This window comes from Eucalyptus grandis, chromosome 10 (genome assembly GCF_016545825.1).
Source record: "Eucalyptus grandis isolate ANBG69807.140 chromosome 10, ASM1654582v1, whole genome shotgun sequence".
Taxonomy (NCBI): domain Eukaryota; kingdom Viridiplantae; phylum Streptophyta; class Magnoliopsida; order Myrtales; family Myrtaceae; genus Eucalyptus; species Eucalyptus grandis.
The window spans coordinates 4,417,153-4,436,063 of NC_052621.1; the positions used below are offsets into that span (position 1 = coordinate 4,417,153).

Below are 18,911 nucleotides of genomic sequence, written 5' to 3' on the forward strand. Positions count from 1 at the left end.
AAAAATGGAAAAGACAGGCTCAATGCTCATTGATTAGTATAAGAAGTAAAATTAAAATAATACTAGCTAGGAAAAGCACTTAAAAACGTTCACCATTTCTATAAAGTGTCCAAGATCGTTTAATCACTCAAAAATATTACAGAAACATTTTGGAGCTGATTTGATTAAGATTGAATGTGGACAAAATTTGTTGAATATTTTTGGAGGAGGCGGGAGTCACTTAATTTGGTCAATTGAGCATTCTTATGATTCTAGTATTTGTCTACGATTTCATGTCCGTTAGAAACTGGACATATATAAATTCACCTTGCAATTTTCCTTTATTGCCAAGTAAATTTCTGATTAGTGAGTAGCTCTCAATTTATCAAGCAAGCCCAAGTTTGTTTGGTCAAAGCCTAAAAACCCTAAGCCCATTTTGACTAACACATTGACTGTTTCAACAGTGATGAATAGCAAGTTCTTTGATCGTTTCTGCTTAAATTCAACAATCTCAAGCAAGTTCTAGAGATGGCAACAAGCCGTCCTAAATTTTCTTTTAGGATGGCTCCCGGCTCAACCCTGGCGATGGAGCTTCACAAACTTGTTTGGGGATGCCTTTTTCGCTTTAGGGACGATTTTGTTGCTCAACCATTTAGTCTTTTTCAGCTTTAGGGATGGTTTGTCACTCAACCACTTGTTTCCATTTGTTGTATCCCCTATTTATTTGCTATGATAAGAGAGAAACTCCTTCATTTGTGTTATATCGTCCCATTACAATACTTTTTCTAAATGACGGTCACTTAGAAAAATGATGTACTTACCAATATGGGATGCCCCATAAATTAGGTGATGACTTAATTCCACACCTACTTGAAGATTATTCTTTGGCCTTTTTCTTTATTTTTGTCGAAAAAAATTCCTAACTAGCTTATCCCTCTAAACATGTTAAGTCTATCCCCTAGAGCTCCTTGTCAAAAGAGATGGTTTAAGTCAATAAAGATAAGAGGAGAGAGAAAAAAATAAGAGGAATGAAAGCTTTTATAGGGGGCTATTCAACTAGTTGACCTCCTCTGGCATTTTTCGGAAAAATTGCTAACTAGCTTATCCCCTCCATACATGTTAAGTTTATCCACTAGAGCTCCCTGTCAAAATAGATGGTTTAAGGTAATAAAGATAGGAGGAGAGAGAAAAAAAGAAGAGATATGAAAGCTTTTATAGCAGGCTATTAAACCAGTTGACCTCCTCTGGCCTTCCATTAGTCATGCATGAATAGAAAATTCACTCGGCAGCTATTAAAAAATGTGGGTTTTTCACTTTTCAATGCGTGGAAACCTAATTAAATTCAAAGCTGAGGTGGTTTTTGTTAGGCAAATTGCACCTTCTAATTCCCATATGAATTTCTTGCCTTTATTTTTCTTGAAAAATTCCTAACTAGCTTATCCCCTCCAAACATGTTAAGTGTAAAAGATATGGTTTATGGTAATAAAGATAAGAGGACAGAGAAAAAAGAAGAGGTATAAAAGCTTTCACAGCAGGCTATTAAATCAGCTAACCTCCTTGGCCTTCCTTTGATCGTGTCATACTACTATTAAAAAAGGCGGATTTTCACTTTCCAGTACGTGGAAACCTAATTAAAGCTGAGCTATTTTTGTCAGGTAAAATGCGCATTCTCAATCCCACGATGAATTTTTTGCCTTATCAAGGGATTTTTTGACAGCAATTAGCTTCGATCAAACCAGGTGGCTCCCCCACTCCAGTTTGAGCTGTGCATGAGTTACTAGTAAGTTCAACTGGCGAAAACGACAAGAAAACAAAAGGAGCCATTGGCAGGGCAGTGTGCCCCCAAGTCTCGGTCCAGCGAGCGCGTGGGGTGCACGTGGGCGTCTCCCATACCCTCCCTCCCTCTTGCCCAACCAAGGCCGTCACATAGCTTCGCTCAAGGCGCATCCACGTCCTGCCAAATTCGTTTGACATCTCCGTTCTTGTGCACATGGGGTTGTGAGGATGTCCTAAATTTGCATCTTTTGCCTGCTGAAAGACAGCGGGATCTCCTGTTGGGTTTCCATGTGGCCCGAGGGTGGAAATGCGTTCGAGCGATCCCTCGTGTCATCCTCATTAAAGTACTTACACGGTTTTTGGAGAACATTTGACTTGCCTTGCTCCTTTCGCCCGGAGCCAAACCGGGACCTTTAGTAATGTCTAGCTTCCCTATATAAACCCGCCCCCAACTTTTGTAATCTATTTTCTTTGCCTGCTTCATCTCCTTCATCGCTTCGCGTGAAGGAGGAAAGAAAGGAGGAGGGAAATGGCTCGCGGAGAGGCCAGGTAATATTGGCAACTTGAAGAACGAGGTGACCGCTTTACGTCTCTGTAGCGTCTCTTTTCGCTGGATCATCAGTTGTCATGTTTTAGATTTTGATGTTGTTTGCTTGGCGAAAGAAGTGGTTGTCCTTTTTCGCTTCTTGAAAGATGAGTGAGCAAGCCCACTTTTTAGGCTGATGAACATGAGCTTCTTGATCGTCTTGTTTCGGTCTATGTATACCTGTACCATGAGACGAGTAGCACTACCTTTTGTCCGGCTAGCGACCTGTAATTATTTATTATGATATCTTATTGTGTGTTTGCCATTGTGAAATGATTTTTTTTTTTGGATGGAGGGTTATTGTATAGGTTATAAAGGGAAGATGAAAATGGTTTTTTTTTTTTTTAAAGTTTAATTCCTTTTCATGGTTGGAGAGTTAGCTAGGGTTAACCATATTACAGAAGATCTTACAAAGTGCCTGTGACTTTAATAGTTATTTCTTCTCTTTGAAAGTTGACATTTCGCGTCTTCATTTCTACCATCTGTGTCTGAGGTATCATGGATGGAGAGTATGAGGAGACCAGGAGATCACAAAACTCAAATTTTCCAAATCTCATGATGAATGTTATCGACAATTTCCTGAATGACGGTGACAACAGCATGAGAGAGCTAGCCGACCTTCTGTAAACTTCAATTTTTCTTGACTTCGACGGTTGCATGCTCTAAGTTTTTATTCTTTCCTTGCTTCTCGGTCGCTGATAATCGGTGGGTGATTTGATGATTGTTTTCAGGAGTGCAAGGAGCGTGAATTATACTAAAGTCACTACTGCTGCTCATCTGATCAAAGGAGGTGGCAGCAGGTAGATAAACGATTTACTTTAATTTCCAAAAAGGGTAACTATTTGATTTTATTGGTATGTTATGCGTGAAATTTTTGAAATTAATTTCTTGACATGAAATACTCAACATCTTCAAGAGTAGAACATTTCCAGCACTTGTGTTCGAAATTTTCCTCTTTTAGTCATATTCTTAGCATGCTGCATTAGGAAAGATCAATCTGATTTGAATTATACGGGCAAGAAGGCTGTCGATGGCTCGTGTCCGTGTTTATTGGAAAACCAGATGACGGTAGATTTTTATCCGTTGTTTAGAATTTGTTTGGCTGTGGCGCGTGTGGCAACTGTCTCAGTACATTCCAATGGGACTAGCGCGTGAAGAATTTTGAGCATGAGCGTTTTCAACCTCGTGATTTGATCCGACATTCTTGTTCAGTAAAACATTAGTCAATGAGATAACTTCCAACTAAGTGGTGAATGCGGCGCATTATATACATCAAGCCTATCATGAAGGATCTATGATGTTGCCTGACTTTCAAGTCTCGTTCAACGCATAAAATGTGCATACGACATCACATATATAGGCTTGTCCACTTTTGAATGTTATTATTGGCCTAGTTCCATATTAATTGGAAGTCGCATTCCAATGCTCAATATTTGGAGGGCTACTTCTATGCCATGACTTATTATCTAAATCCGGACATATAACGTATATGAGATATTCCAACAGCCGAACAAAGCAACAACTTTGAAATTGTCGTTTGAAACTTTATGAGTTTGATCACATGCGAATTTGACCAAATTTACAGAGATGTAGTTTGAACAACGACTTAATGATGATTAGTTCTTTGTCGGATGCTTCAGACTAAAATCAGTCGTATTGATTTTGATATCTAATTTTTCCGAGTTGTTAACTGAATGACATCTCTTTACTACTAATATGACTTGTATACCTGTACTCGTTGTTTGTGTTGTAGCCTTGGTGGCTGCCGGGTTGTTGCAGCAGCTCGTGCTCTTATAACTGCCAGCCTTAATCGGGACAAGCAAAGGTAGAAATTGGCATTTTCTTTGCATTCATGATTTCAGAGCCCTTTATAACAGTATGTGCATAATTATATCTAAGGATTTGTTTCCGTCAACGAATTATAGGCATCTTGTCAAATGTATAGACAAGCGTTTATATATCTGTTATTAATTTTCTTGTATTTGCATAACCATACAATGTAAATTAACCTCCTAAAAGCTATAAGTTTATTGCTTACGATCCTTATTTTATGGTTGTGCATTTTAATGCCTAGCGATTAACATCATTAGTCATTCAAAGAATTGTCTTTTAATAGCAAGTAACTGTCATTGCTGTCTCCTTGATTGATGAAAAGGTATCTAGGTTAGAATCATACACAGACTTCTCCAAGAACATAGAACAATAGTTTAGCCCATCCTCACATGAAGTGCAGTCGAAACCGAGTGCATGAAAAGTTTAAGAGCTTTTGCTAAAATTCTAAAGATTTGCACTGGTTTTTACCAAGCACTATTATGCACTAATAGTTGTGCTATTAGCGCATGGTTTTCTGAAGTTCCAAATGGTGTCAGGTGACTTTACTAGATTGCTCACTTGATCTTGGTTTAGCGCATGTCCGTTGAGTGACTGGCTCTAGGTCTCTCAGGCTTGGATCTTGCTGTGGTGTTAACTTTTAACTTCTGGCTTTAGCCATAACTTTGATCAAAGATACATTATGCGAAAAGTTATCTAAGATTCCTGTGTCTACAGACTTTTTGGTGTCTTCAATAGTTTGCTGTTGTATTCATTTACATCAAGACAGCAATTTCTCTTCCTTAAAAATATAGCATCGGTGATCTGCATCCAGTGAAGATTTTGAAAAGCAATATACCAATACGAATATCTGACTTTGAACATGAGAAGCTTATTGACCTTTGCATGTGATTTAACCTAACAATGCTTATGGTTCTTGCTGAGTTGCTGACTATGTGAACATATGCCAACCACTGACTGCATGCGATATGAGCTTCTCCATTGGTTTTTGCAATTTTAAAAAAAAATGATTGCCTATGTATTTATTGATGGTCAATTTGACACTTATGTCTCTGCGGTTGTCTTCTAGCTGCGAGACATCGTATGAACAGGTGGTGAATGAGTACTACCACTTTCGCGACAAACTCAGAACCCTACATCAGGTACTGCCTCTGTTAAATGAACTCTGCTTATGCTTTCCTGAAAGACCCAAAGTATTCTCAATTCTTCATGATTTTGCCAAGAACTCTTTGTACTTTATGAATTTGGGATATCAGAGGCTTTGGAATTATTAAAGGAATGAATGTTAAGCCGATAAGGCCATCAATTAATCTGGAGAAACACTTAGAAATGTTAGTTGGGACTCAAAACATCCTGATAAACAAGAGACCGGCGAGCAAGTCCTGAAGACGAACAAGAAAGAGAATATTGTTATGGAATATGAGATGAGCCTCACATCTTAGGGAAGCAAATATGAGGCTGTCATACAGTCTTTTTAGCTTTTGCAAATAGCGTTATACGCAAACAAAGTGGGGAACTCGCAATGGAGATGCTCGTCTATGGTTAAGCTCTAGTCAGAGTCTCATGCCTCCATGTGTTATCATGTTGCGGCAGTATTCCATTAGTACTGCCCTTAGTTTGGTTGAACTAATTGAGGATGCATCTTCTCTCCGTGTTAACGGACGTAGAAACTGATTGAGCTCATCAAAATATTATGCCATTTACAATGAAAAAATTCTAAGTTTCAGCGATTTATCTTTATCCTATACACATCATCCCGAGACTTCATTTTGATGCTAAATATGATTCATTTGCTGCTCCAGTTACTTTACTGATCCAACTGTCGATTTGTTTTCCGCAGATGGAGAGGGCAGTCTTCAACCAAGAGTCGAGACGGAGGGGATAAAAGCTGTTGGTGTTTCGCTTAGTTGAGTATTGTTGAAAAATATGACTGCGTGAAAACATGGTTTTCGGTATCGATAATAATTTTTGGTTAGTGACGTACAAACGTATATGTGTTTGGCATGTATTTGGTGATGGATGGACCAGGGACAAAGTTCATGGGACGTAATTTATCTAGTTGATGGACATGTTTAGTACAAGAAGTGTTGGTGATAGAGGAGTATTTCATGATACATAAGCTATCTTAGTTCTACTTTCGCACGACTTCTTACATGAGTAACTCCTTGCCTATTTATAGGCAAGTTGCTCCAAAGTCGTGTCCGCAGCTCTTAGCCTTAGCTAGCTCTATCATAGAGCTTTGTGAATCGACTTTCAAGACAATTATCTCTGCCATTTGCAGGGATAATTTTGTGGACTTCTCTATACAAAATTAGTGGACTCCAGACATTTCTTTAGCCGCTGCTTGCTTGGTTTCATTCGGCTACTTCTTGATGAAGAAATATGTTTCTAGATTTTGTTGAAAATGGATCATCAATTTTATACAGATGAGAAGATTTCATCTGTCTATGGGAAAGTTGTTGATGAAGTTCCTGCTATATATTAATGAGTAGACCATGTTCTTTCTTTCAGCTTTTGGACCATTCACCTAAGTACTTGTATGTTCGTTTATCATTCTCTAGTAATGAACATCTAGATCTCTAAAGCAGTAAAGCTGATTTCCGGTATTTGAGAAATCGTTCATTCTCAGATGAACATGGAAGAATCATGCAGAAATCCAATGCCCACACGCTTAACAGCCTAAGATCAGTAGAGGATTATGTTCTTAATGGAAAAAAAGGATACTTGGAAGAACATCAACTTTTAGGATTACTTAGGCGGTGTCTGTGTAAGATTTAATCTTACATGCTTTCGATCGAATGTAGGGAAATTAGACACATTAGTCCTTCTGGTTCACTCTAGTTTTGGTCGGCAAATTGCGAGTTCGGCGATCGCACGAAGTCTTCGTTCGGGTTTCTCCAGCTTATTCCCGCACGTCCTCTAATAATTTGTCGTCCTCTCATCACTCCATTTCTGCTTCACTTCATTTGGATGTTCCAACGGAGTTTTGTCCTTGCTCAAGGCTCTATGAGTAGCTACAGTCCCAACTTCCCAAATACATAAATCTGCCAAATTGCAAAAAGTGGCCGTGTTGCGTTTTGGTGTGTTATTCTTTATGGGGATTAATTTCAAATCTCTTTTGGAATCGAGTCGAAAAATCACTATTTTGAAGCTCTATGCTCTATATATTTACAAAGTTTTTTTAGTTCACGTACAAAAGATACATGAATTAAATAGACGCATGTATCTACAAAATTCATTAATAAAGAGATATGTAAATTCAAGAGATTCATGAATCTGAGACGCGTGAATTCAAAGAGATTCGTGAACTCAATAAGTACATGAACTAAAAGATACATGAATCTAGGAAATTCATGAATTTAATAGATACGTGAACAGAAAAGTTTAGGGCATTCATGAATTGATAGATATGTGAACGAAAAGACGTATCTTAATGTGTTGGCTTTTTCGTTGATGCATTAACCGTAATTATAACAATTTTGTCATTGGAACTTTGACACGAATGCCTTTCCACTTCATGAGACCATGTGAATTTCATTCAACACATGAACATAGAAAGGAAACCCCACCTAGGACTGTAGGACATATTGAAAATTCCACTTTTAGCAAGTAATGGGAAAATCTAACGAAAGTAAGCATCATGCCTCTAACCAAAAACTGGGTTCCTATCGATGGGACAAACAATGCAAAATTACAAATGAGACAACTTCAGAAATAAGAAACCAAAAAAAGAAAAATCGCTAAACCATACCACAAATGATTCACATACGCTTCCAACATGAAACCACCAAAAGAAAATTCAAATGTTATCAAAGGCAAAGGAAGGAAATGAAGGAGCATGCACCACCTGATCCAAGAATGTCCTTCAACTCATCAGTTGTTGGGGTAGTGTTCCCTCCCAAAACAGCCAGCAAGTAAGCCGCAATCACTTTCGTCTTCCCTGCTCCAACACCAACATAATAATAATAACCATAACGGTCTCCATGGCAAGTCACAGAGAGAGAACCTTGAGAACTGGATAAAGATGGCTGTAGTGCTATCGCTCGTACAATTAGAACGGCTTTTTCAGCTTTAGGGACGGTTTGTCACTCAACTGTGTGGTCTTCTTTGTAGTGTCCCTATTAATTTGCTCTAATAAGATAGCAAATCTTCCATTTAGTTATATTAGTTCTATTCATTTGGTTATATTGCCCATTACAATGATCTCCCAAAGACAGTTCATTAAAAAAAATGGACTTACCAGTATAGGACGCTTGTAAATCAGATAATGACTTGATTCTATACATATTTTAAGATTATTCTTTGGCTCTTTTCTTCTTCATTTTTTTCCAGATAAGAGATTCCTAACTAGTTTATCCTCTCAAAATATGTCAATTCCATTTACTAGAACTCTCGTCAAAAGGGGTCGTTTAAGGTAATCTCAACAAAGTTTTGGTTAGATGGAGTTATCACTGCTAAATGACTATTAGATATGGAAAAATGCTTATTAACTAGCCACAAAATGATTAGAAAGATTTAGCGGAAAAGAGAGGGAGAAAAAAAAGGCTATTAAATTATTTGACCTCATTTTGACCTTCCATCGGCCATGTCACGAATAGAAGATGTGGGTTTTCAATACATCGGAAACCTGAACAAAGCTGGGTTTTTGGCCAGGCAAATCGCACCTCCTCAGCCCCGAAAATGAGAAGAAAATAGAAGGAGCCGTTGGGAGGGGTCGCTTCCAAGTCTAGAGTTCAGCGGCCCGTGCACGTCTCTGCCCTAGCGTTACTCTCCTTCTGCCCAACTGAAGCCATGACGCATCGCTTTGCTCGAGACGCAGTCAAGTCCCGCCAAATTCGAGAAGCGTCGTTCCATGAAACGTCTCCATAGGAAGAGGAATCGCACAACCCATCTTGGTTCTCCTGCTGCAGATGGGTGTGCGAGGGACATAGACGTTCCTTGCATCACCCTCATTAAAGCATTTTCTCAGTTTTCGCAGTACATTTAACTAAACTGGAAGCCTAATAATGTCAGGCTTTCTTATATAAACCCCGTCTTCAATCTTAGCCAATCCACCATTTTGCTTCTAATTTCCTTTTCCTGCTCTATCTCCCTCTATTTCCCTTTGCGTTGCGGGAGGAAAAGAAAATAGGAGGAAATGGCTCAACGGGAGGCGGCTTCAGGACTACATTGACACCTTGAAGCACGAGGTGATCGCTTCCCTATAGCTTCCATCTCCATGGCATCTCTTTTCGCTAGATCATCAGTCATCTGCACGTTTTAGATTTTGACATCTCGCCTGGCAAAAGAAGTGATCGACCTTTTCGTTTCCTGAATGACGAGCGAGCAACCCTCTTTTAAGCTGATGAGCATGAGCTTTAGATCGTCTTATCTCGATCTATGTATACATGCATGATTATGCAGTCCATCTTGACTGCTTCTTTTGTAGGAAAATGCAGATTATTTCTCGTATACGTATACCAAGAGGACAGTAGCACTAGGTTTTGTCCACCCGACCATCCGTAAAATTATTTTATATAATATCTTATTGTGCATTTTGCCATCGCGAAATGATTTTTTTCTTTTTTGGAGGGTTATTGTATATAAAGGGAAGATGAACATGGTTTTATTTTTTATTTTTTAATTCCTTTTCATGGTTGGAGAATTAGCTTGGCGTTAACCACATTGCAGAAGATCTTACCAAGTGCCTGTGACTTTGATAGTTATTTCTCCTCTTTGAGAGTTGACATTTCGCATCTCCATTTTTACCATCTGTCTAGGGTATCATGGATGGAGAGTATGAGGAGACCAGGAGAGCACAAAACTCAAATTTTCCAAATCTCATGATGAATGTCATCGACAATTTCCTGAGTGACGGTGACAACAGCATGAGAGATTTAGCCGACCTTCTGTAAGCTTCAATTTTCTTGACTTTGACGGGTTGCTCTAAGTTTTCATTCTTTTCTGGCTTCTCGGTCGCTAATAATCAGTGGGTGATTTTGATGATTGTTTTCAGGAGTGCAAGGAGCGTGGATTATACTAAAGTCACTACTGCTGCTCATCTGATCAAAGGAGGTGGCAACAGGTAGATAAACAATTTACTTTAATTTCCAAAAAGGGTAACCATTCGATTTTATTGGTATGTTACGCGTGAAATTTTCTTAAAATTAATTTCTTGACATGAAATACTCAACATCTTCAAGAGTAGAACATTTCCAGCACTTGTGTTTGAAAGTTTCCCCTTTTAGTCATATTCTTAGCATGCTGCATTAGGAAAGATCAATCCTATTTGAATTATGCGCTTGCAAGAAGGCTGATCAGTGGCCTGAGTCCGTGTTTGTTGGAAAAACCAGATAACGGTAGATTTCCGTATCCAATATTTAGGTTTTGTTTGGCCAAGGCGTGTGGACACTGTCTAGTACATTCCAATGGGACTAGCGCGTGAAGAAATTTGAGCATGAGAGTTTTGAACCTTGTGATTTGATCTGCCTTATTGTTCGGAAACATTAGCCAATGAGATAACTCCCAACTAAGTGGTGTATGCAGTGCATTACTGTCAAGTCTGTAAAATGTGCATACGATAACACATAAATAGGCCGTGAATTTTGTCCACTTTTGAATTATATCATTGGCCTAGTTCCATATTAATTAAAGCCACATTCTGATGCTTTTGGAGAGCTACTTCTGTGCCATGGCCAAATTATCTAAATACGGACATATAACGTATTCGTGTGCTCGTTGCTTGTGTTGTAGCCTTGGTGGTTGCCGGGTTGTTGCAGCAGCTCGTGCTCTTATAAATGCCAGCCTGAATCAGGACAAGCAAAGGTAGAAATTGGCATTTTCTTTGCATCCATGATTTCAGAACCCTTATAACAGTATGTGCACAATTATATATAAGGATATGTTTTGTTCAACAATTCATAGGCATCTTCTCAAATGTATAGACCAACTTTTAAAGATCTGTTGTTAGTTTTCTTGTATCTGCATAACCATACATGTAGACTAACCTACTAAAGCTATAAGTTTATTGCTTGCATTCCTTATTTTACGGTTGTTCATTTTAATGCCTAGTGATCAACATCATTAGTCATTCAAAGCATTCTCTTTTGATAGCATGAACTGTCATTGCTGTCTCCTTGATTGATGAAAGGGTATTTAGATTCGAATCGTACACAGACTTCTCCAAGAACATAGAGCAATAGTTTAGTCAATGCCTCGCGTGAAGTGTAGTTGAACCAACCTGCTTGAAAAGTTTAAAAGCTTTTGCTAAGATTCTAAAAAAGCACACCAGTTTTTACCTAGCACTACTATGCACTAACAGTCGTGTTATTAGCGCCTGGTTTTCTTGGAAGTTCCAGAAGGTGTTAGGTGATTTTACTAGATTGCTCGCTTGATCTTGGTTTAGCGCTTGTCTGTTGAGTGACTGGCTCTAGGTCTCTCAGGCTTGGATCTGGCTGTGGTGTTAACTTTTAACTTCTGACTTTAGCCATAACTTTGATCAAAGATACATTATGCAAAAATTTATCTATGATGCTTGTGTCTTGAATAATTTGCTGTTGTATTCATTTACATCGAGATAGCAATTTCTCTTAGAAATACAATATTGGTGATCTGCATCTAATGAAGATTTTGAAATGCAATTTACTGACGTGAAATCTTGCTTTGAACATGAGAAGCTTATTTACCTGTGCATCTAATTTAACCTAACAATGCTTATGGTTCTTGCTGAGTTGCTGACTATGTGAACATATGGTCTGTTTGACACTCGTGTCTCTGTGGTTTCTCTTCTAGTTGCGAGACATCGTATGAATGGGTGGTCAATGAGTACTACCACTTTGCGACAAACTCAGAACCCTATATCAGGTACTGCCTCTATCAAATGAAATCTGCTTATGCTTCTCTTGAAAGACCCGAAGTATTTGCAATTCTTCATGGTTTAGCCAAGAAGTCTTTATACTTCATGAATTAGGATATTGAAGGCTTTGAAATTATCAAAGGAATGAATGTTAAGCCGAACAAGGCCATGGATTAATCTGGAGAAGTACTTAGAAAATGTTAGTCGGGACTCAAAACATCCTGATAAACAAGAGACCACTGAGCAATTCCCAAAGACGAACAAGAAAGAGAATATTGTTATCGGATATGAGATGAGCTTCACATCTTAGGGAAGCAAATATGAGGTTGTCATACAGTCTTTTTACTTTTTGCAAATAGCGTTACTTGCGAATAAAGTGTGGAACTCACAATGGAGATGCTTGTCTATGGTTAGGCTCTAATCAGAGTCTCATGCTGCCACGCGTTATCATGTTGCAGCAGTGTTCCATTAGTAGTGCCCTTATTTTGGTTGAACTAATTGAGGAGGCATCTTCTCTCCGTGGAAATGGACGTACAAACTGATCGAGCTCATCAAAGTATTATGCCATTTAGAATGAACAAATTCTAAGTTTCAGCTATTCATCTTTATCCTATGCACATCATCCACAGATTTCATTTTGATGCTAAATATGATTCATTTGCTGCTCTGGTTACATTACTGATCTGACTGTCAATTCATTTCCTGCAGATGGAGAGGGCAATCACCCACAGCGAGTCCAGAAGGAGAGGATAAAAGCTGTTGGTGTTTCGCTTAGTTGAGTATACAGATGAGAAGATTTCATCTGTCCATGGGAAAGTTGTTTATGAAGTTCCTCCTATGTATAAATTAGAAGAGACCAAGTGCTTTCTTTTGGCTTTTGGACCATTCACCTAAGTATTTTGAATGTTTTTTAAGTGCATGAATAGTAGTTGAACCTGGGATGATAACTTTTGAAATTTCCTTGCTAAAAGCATATCTGTGCCAGTTTCATCAATTTCTATGCTTGTTGAGGTTCTTGATTTAGTAATCGCTTGATGAATTGATTCCCAGTACTGGATGATCAACCATGTATTGAATCTAATGAGAAAATCCTGCTTGAGTGCCTACCATTGCGCATGTTCACAAAGAAAACGAGTGTTTTGTGTCCGTACACTTATGCCTCCTTAACCTTTGTAGGGCCAAATAGGGTATAGCTACCCCTAAGGTGGTGCTTACCAATGAATGCTAGTTGCAAAATTACTATGCTAGCATTAGCATGGCTTATGTATGAATGCTCTTATTTTATTGGCAAACCATTGTTGGGCTTTTTGTTGCAAAAGAAGAAGATTCTGCTGATTGGAAAGTGCTAAATGGCATTTGAGTTCCTGCATGAACATGACAACTGGGTCGTTGAAGTATAGCATTCAAGTTCCTGCATGAACATGACGATAAAGTGATTTCGTAAGTTGACTACCATTTGATTATCCTATGATGTTGTCCTTTTCCTTTGCATTTTTTGGGCGTCAGAGATTATTTTACCACATAAGGGTCAGGCTCATCTTTTGCATGAATAAGCTGCATAACATCTTCTGCTCTTTTCTATTGCTTGCAGGGTGAATTTTACATTAAAGAGTGATACTAATCTATTGCAAATTGTGAAATGTAAAACAAGCGTTTCAGCTATTGAGGTATTAAATTTGTTCTTTGTGAAGCATTCTATGTCCTTTTAAGTGCTTAGCCTTATATTTACAATCTAAAGTTGTTCCCTGGTAATGCCTGTTCAGGTGAGCCCAGATGGGAAGCAATTTTCTGTTACATCACCAGATGGTAGGATCGGAGTTTTTTGGTTTAAGTCTGGCAAACTGAGACGTGTTTATGATGAGTCTCTTGAGGTAACTTCTCCTTTCTGAATGCACTTGCAATGTAGTCTACTTTTCATTTGAGATGTGATATTGTTTTCATTTGTCAATCAGGTTGCCCAGGATCTCCGGAGAAGTAATGTCACTCTATATCAGCTGGAAGCTATTGATTTTGGGAGAAGGATGGCTGTTGAGAAAGAAATTGAGAAAACAGAAAACGCACCACAACCAAATGCAGTCTTTGATGAAAGTTCAAACTTTCTTTTCTATGCAACACTACTTGGTATACAAGTGAGAAGCTACTAACTTGTCTTCTTCATTTTCTTTATCGGAAAGCAACTCTATCTGTGGCCATGGTTGTTTTGACCGGTCTATTTAGTTTTCCTTCCTTTGTTCTTAATCGTAGGTGGTTAATTTACACACCGATAAAGTTGCCAGAATACTTGGAAAAGTTGAGAACAATGACGGATTCTTGAGAATTGCCCTGTATCAAGGGGACAGAAGCAGCCAAAAAGTGAGAAAAATCCCTGCTGCTGCCGCAAATGCAAATGAGAACAAGGAGCCACTAATGGATCCTACACTTTTATGCTGTGCATTCAAGAAACATAGAATCTATTTATTCAGGTATCATTTTATTGCAGTAGTTAGTCATTTTTGGGCAAATGCATTTGGAGCTTGATTCCCAACCTTTAGCATGTCTTTATTATCTAATGTCCTGGTATGTCTTAGATGATCAAGTTCTGCGGCATTACCTAACAGTGTTTTCGAACTCATTTTAGCATCATCAGATATACTGCTATAACCCTATGGCACAACATGTTACTTTATTTGTGAGAAGTTTGCTTCTAGACTAGTTTTTTGTTTGGATAAGTTGTTAGTTCCCTTTTCATTTGATGATAGTTGGAGAGAACCTGAGGAACCTGAAGATGCAACAAAGGGGAGGGATATGTCCAATGAGAAGCCTCCTCCCGATGAGCTTCTGGCTGTATCTGATACAGGAAAATCGGTTACTACTTCACTTCCCAACAATGTGGTGAGTTTCTTCCTCCTTACATTGTGCTTGACATTGTAGAGTAGATTGTTCCTGTAAAGATTAACTAGATAAAGGACATTATCGTGGGTAATTCTAAATAGCAGATTTTTTCTCTCCTTTTTCCTCCAGTTCTCTTCCTACTTTTTATTTGTCAACTCAGAGGGAAGCACGTGGAGAAGCAAAAGAGTGATAAAGCTTTTGTATCTCCAGACTATACGTATAGGAATTTGCTCCCCAATTGAGGGTGCTGCTTTTGGGAATGGATCGACTGTGAACCACAGAGTGCTTTAGGAATTCTTCTCATGTGGCTATGTGGAAATGAATGTGATGTTGGAAATGGGAGAATGTCATGAAGGGAAAAGAAATGAAAGGAGAAAAGCGGGGGTGGGCGGTGTAAGCGTGGAGTGTTCAACCTTTTTCTTACTAGAATTTTTGGGGAAAGTGGTGAAGTACAAAGAACAGTTGATTGCATGGAAGAGAAGCCTGCAATGTCAATAAAACAGAGATAAATGACTCGTTTTTGTGAGAGCAAGTGTGTAAAAATGTTAGTCTGGAGCACATTAAATTGGGGGTCTAAAGTGGTGAAATGATCTTGAAATTTGATTTGTGGCCTTGTCGAAGTGAGACAACGGTGAGTTGTAAAATCTATTATGAATTTTGAAATAGTTCATCACACCATGTATAAATTAAATAAATTTTCAAAGTTTTGTTGCAATAGTGAGCTGTAAAATCTATTATGAAATTTGAAATAGTTCATCACACCATGTATAAATTAAAAGTATGAAGAACAGTTGATTGCATGGAAGAGAAGCCTGCAATGTCAATAAAACAGAGATAAATGACTCGTTTTTTTGTGAGAGTGAGTCTGTCAAAATGTTAGTGTGGAGCACATTAAACTTGGGGTCTAAAGTGGTGAAATGATCTTGAAATTTGATTTGTGGCCCTGTCGAAGTGAGACAACAGTGAGCTGTAAAATCTATTATAAATTTTGAAATAGTTCATCACACCATGTATAAATTAAATAAAGTTTTTCAAAGTTTTGTTACAACAGTGAGCTGTAAAATCTATTATGAAATTTGAAATAGTTCATCACACCATGTATAAATTAAAAGTACGAAGAACATTTGATTGCATGGAAGAGAAGCCTGCAATGTCAATAAAACAGAGATAAAGGACTCGTTTTTTTGTGAGAGTGAGTCCATAAAAATGTTAGTCTGGAGCACATTAAACTGGGGGTCTAAAGTGGTGAAATGATCTTGAAATTTGATTTGTGGCCCTGTCGAAGTGAGACAACAGTGAGCTGTTGAATCTATTCTGAATTTTGAAATAGTTCATCACACCATGTATAAATTAAATAAATTTTTCAAAGTTTTGTTGCAACAGTGAGCTGTAAAATCTATTATGAAATTTGAAATAGTTCATCACACCATGTATAAATTAAAAGTATGAAGAACATTTGATTGCATGGAAGAGAAGCCTGCAATGTCAATAAAACAGAGATAAATGACTCGTTTTTTTGTGAGAGTGAGTCCATAAAAATGTTAGTCTGGAGCACATTAAACTGGGGGTCTAAAGTGGTGAAATGATCTTGAAATTTGATTTGTGGCCCTGTCGAAGTGAGACAACAGTGAGCTGTAAAATCTATTCTGAATTTTGAAATATTCATCACACAATGTATAAATTAAATAAAGTTTTTCAAAGTTTTGTTACAACAGTGAGCTGTAAAATCTATTGTGAAATTTGAAATAGTTCATCACACCATGTATAAATTAAAAATACAAGGAACAGTTGATTGCATGGAAGAGAAGCCTGCAATGTCAATAAAACAGAGATAAATGACTCGTTTTTTTGTGAGAGTGAGTCTGTAAAAATGTTAGTGTGGAGCACATTAAACTGGAGGTCTAAAGTGGTGAAATGATCTTGAAATTTGATTTGTGGTCTTGTTGAAGTGAGACAACAGTGAGCTGTTGAATCTATTCTGAATTTTGAAATAGTTCATCACACCAAGTATAAAGTAAATAATTTTTTCAAAGTTTTGTTGTAACAGTGAGCTGTAAAATCTATTATGAAATTTGAAATAGGTCATCACATAATGTATAAATTAAAAGTATGAAGAACAGTTGATTGCATGGAAGAGAAGCCTGCAATGTCAATAAAACGAGAGATAAATGACTCGTTTTTGTGAGAGTGAGTCCATAAAAATGTTAGTCGGGAGCACATTAAAGCTGGGGGTGTAAAGTGGTGAAATGATCTTGAAATTTGATTTGTGGCCGTGCCGAAGTGAGACAACAATGAGCTGTAAAATCTATTATGAATTTTGAAATAGTTCATCACACCAATGTAAATTATGGCTTTCTCTTTGGACAATTGACCACATCATTAACTCAGATGTATTAATCAACTACTCAAAGAGTCTTGATTTGACATATTAAGATAATGCTTGCCAAATCCCAAGTCAACACTCGATAACCAATCTAAGGGCTTGTTTGGCAACGTGCCAAAACGGTGCGGATTCTGATTTTTGTTCCCAGAATTAGTTTGGGACGAGAATCGCGTTTGGTAAAATTTTTGTTCCGTGAACGATTTTGGACAAGATTTGAGAATAAAAAAATTTGATTCTACGTCCGAGAATCATAAAAAGAATCAAAACGTAAAACCCTTGTTCTTCTCTTTCATCATCTCGGTTGCCATCCGCCACCGCCCGCCGCCGTCCGCCACCGCCCCCTTGCCGCTCGCCGCCGCCCGCCGGTCGCCGGTCGCCCGGTCCGAGTCGCCGGAGGCTCGCGAGACCGGGCGAGTCGCGAACTCGCCAGCAGCTGGGCGAGGCTCGGCCTCGCCAGATCGGGTGAGGTCGAAACTCGCCGATGGCTGGGTGAGCCTCGCCCGGTTGCGGTGAGGCTCACCAGCCACCAGGCGAGGCTCGGCCTCGCCGGGCGAGGTCGAGCCTCGGTGCCGGGTGAGCCTCGCTTAGGTGAGCCGGCCCTCATCGCCGGCCGGTCGTCCGGTCCGTCGACCGGCCAAATGAAGAAGAAGAAGAAGAATAGAAAAAAAGGGAAAAAAAGAAAAAAAAAAGAAAAAAAAGGAAAAAAGAAAAGAAAAAAAGTAAAAAAGTAAATAAATTATTTAAAATTTATTTAAAAATGAAAAGAATTTAATTTGGAACAGAATCAATTAATATGGTACCAAACGCAATTCTATTCAGAATAAAAAATTTTAAACGGTTACCAAACGCACTTTTTACTCGGGAATCAATTCAGGAAGAATAAAAATAATCATTTTTAGTCGAATCGCTCAGGAACATAATCGTTACCAAATGCGCCCTAACAAAACAATTAAATCATCAAAGCTCACAAAACCGAAGCGAACTTTGGGGACGAGGATAATTGAACTTGATTTCTTGATCCATTTGTAAAAGGGGAATGGTTTCTTATTTCTTTATTGGAAAATCGTCTTTGCTTTTTATCATTTGCATTTTCAACGTTGTTTTCATCAACAAGCGAGAATGAATCTCATGATAAAAACTTGCTTGAGATGTTTTTTTTTAAACAAATGATTTGACGTGTTTGAATAGATTGTTATTTTATGTTCTATATTTTGTACTTTTGTTCAATTTAAATTTTTTATAGATGCAGTTCGATTTTATTCAATCTTTAACAACCAAAATTCTCACGATATTTATACGTAGATTTACACATATTTTCTTCATGTTGAATGATAATTTAAATCTTAAAGAGAAAGTCAAGAAAAATATTTTATATCTTAGACTAAATTCTCGAATAAGTGAAGGCAGCGCTACTGCTTTCCAGCCAATAGTAACTTGGCGCGGTGCAAACCGGCCCCACATGCTCTAGAAACGTGATGGGGCCCACTCAGCTTGGCTTTGTGCTATTTCCTTTTTTTTTTTTAAGACAAAAAGCGAAGAAAGACTGGATTGAATTTCTCGTGCATTCCGTAGAATCCTGTCTGAATGTTAAAATTATAATTAATCAGCACATAAACAATTGATCAACTTAAGCGTACTCAATTCAAATTAAT

At 38.1% G+C, this 18,911-nt stretch overlaps 1 long non-coding RNA gene across 1 annotated transcript; it reads left to right on the top strand.

Annotated features, from left to right (window-relative positions):
- The first annotated feature begins 2,838 nt into the window (after positions 1-2,838).
- Positions 2,839-4,166, top strand: LOC108955790. The gene is made up of 3 exons (XR_001981930.2): positions 2,839-2,964; positions 3,073-3,141; positions 4,095-4,166. It is a non-coding gene; the product is annotated as an uncharacterized LOC108955790 (long non-coding RNA).
- Positions 4,167-18,911: the final 14,745 nt, after the last annotated feature.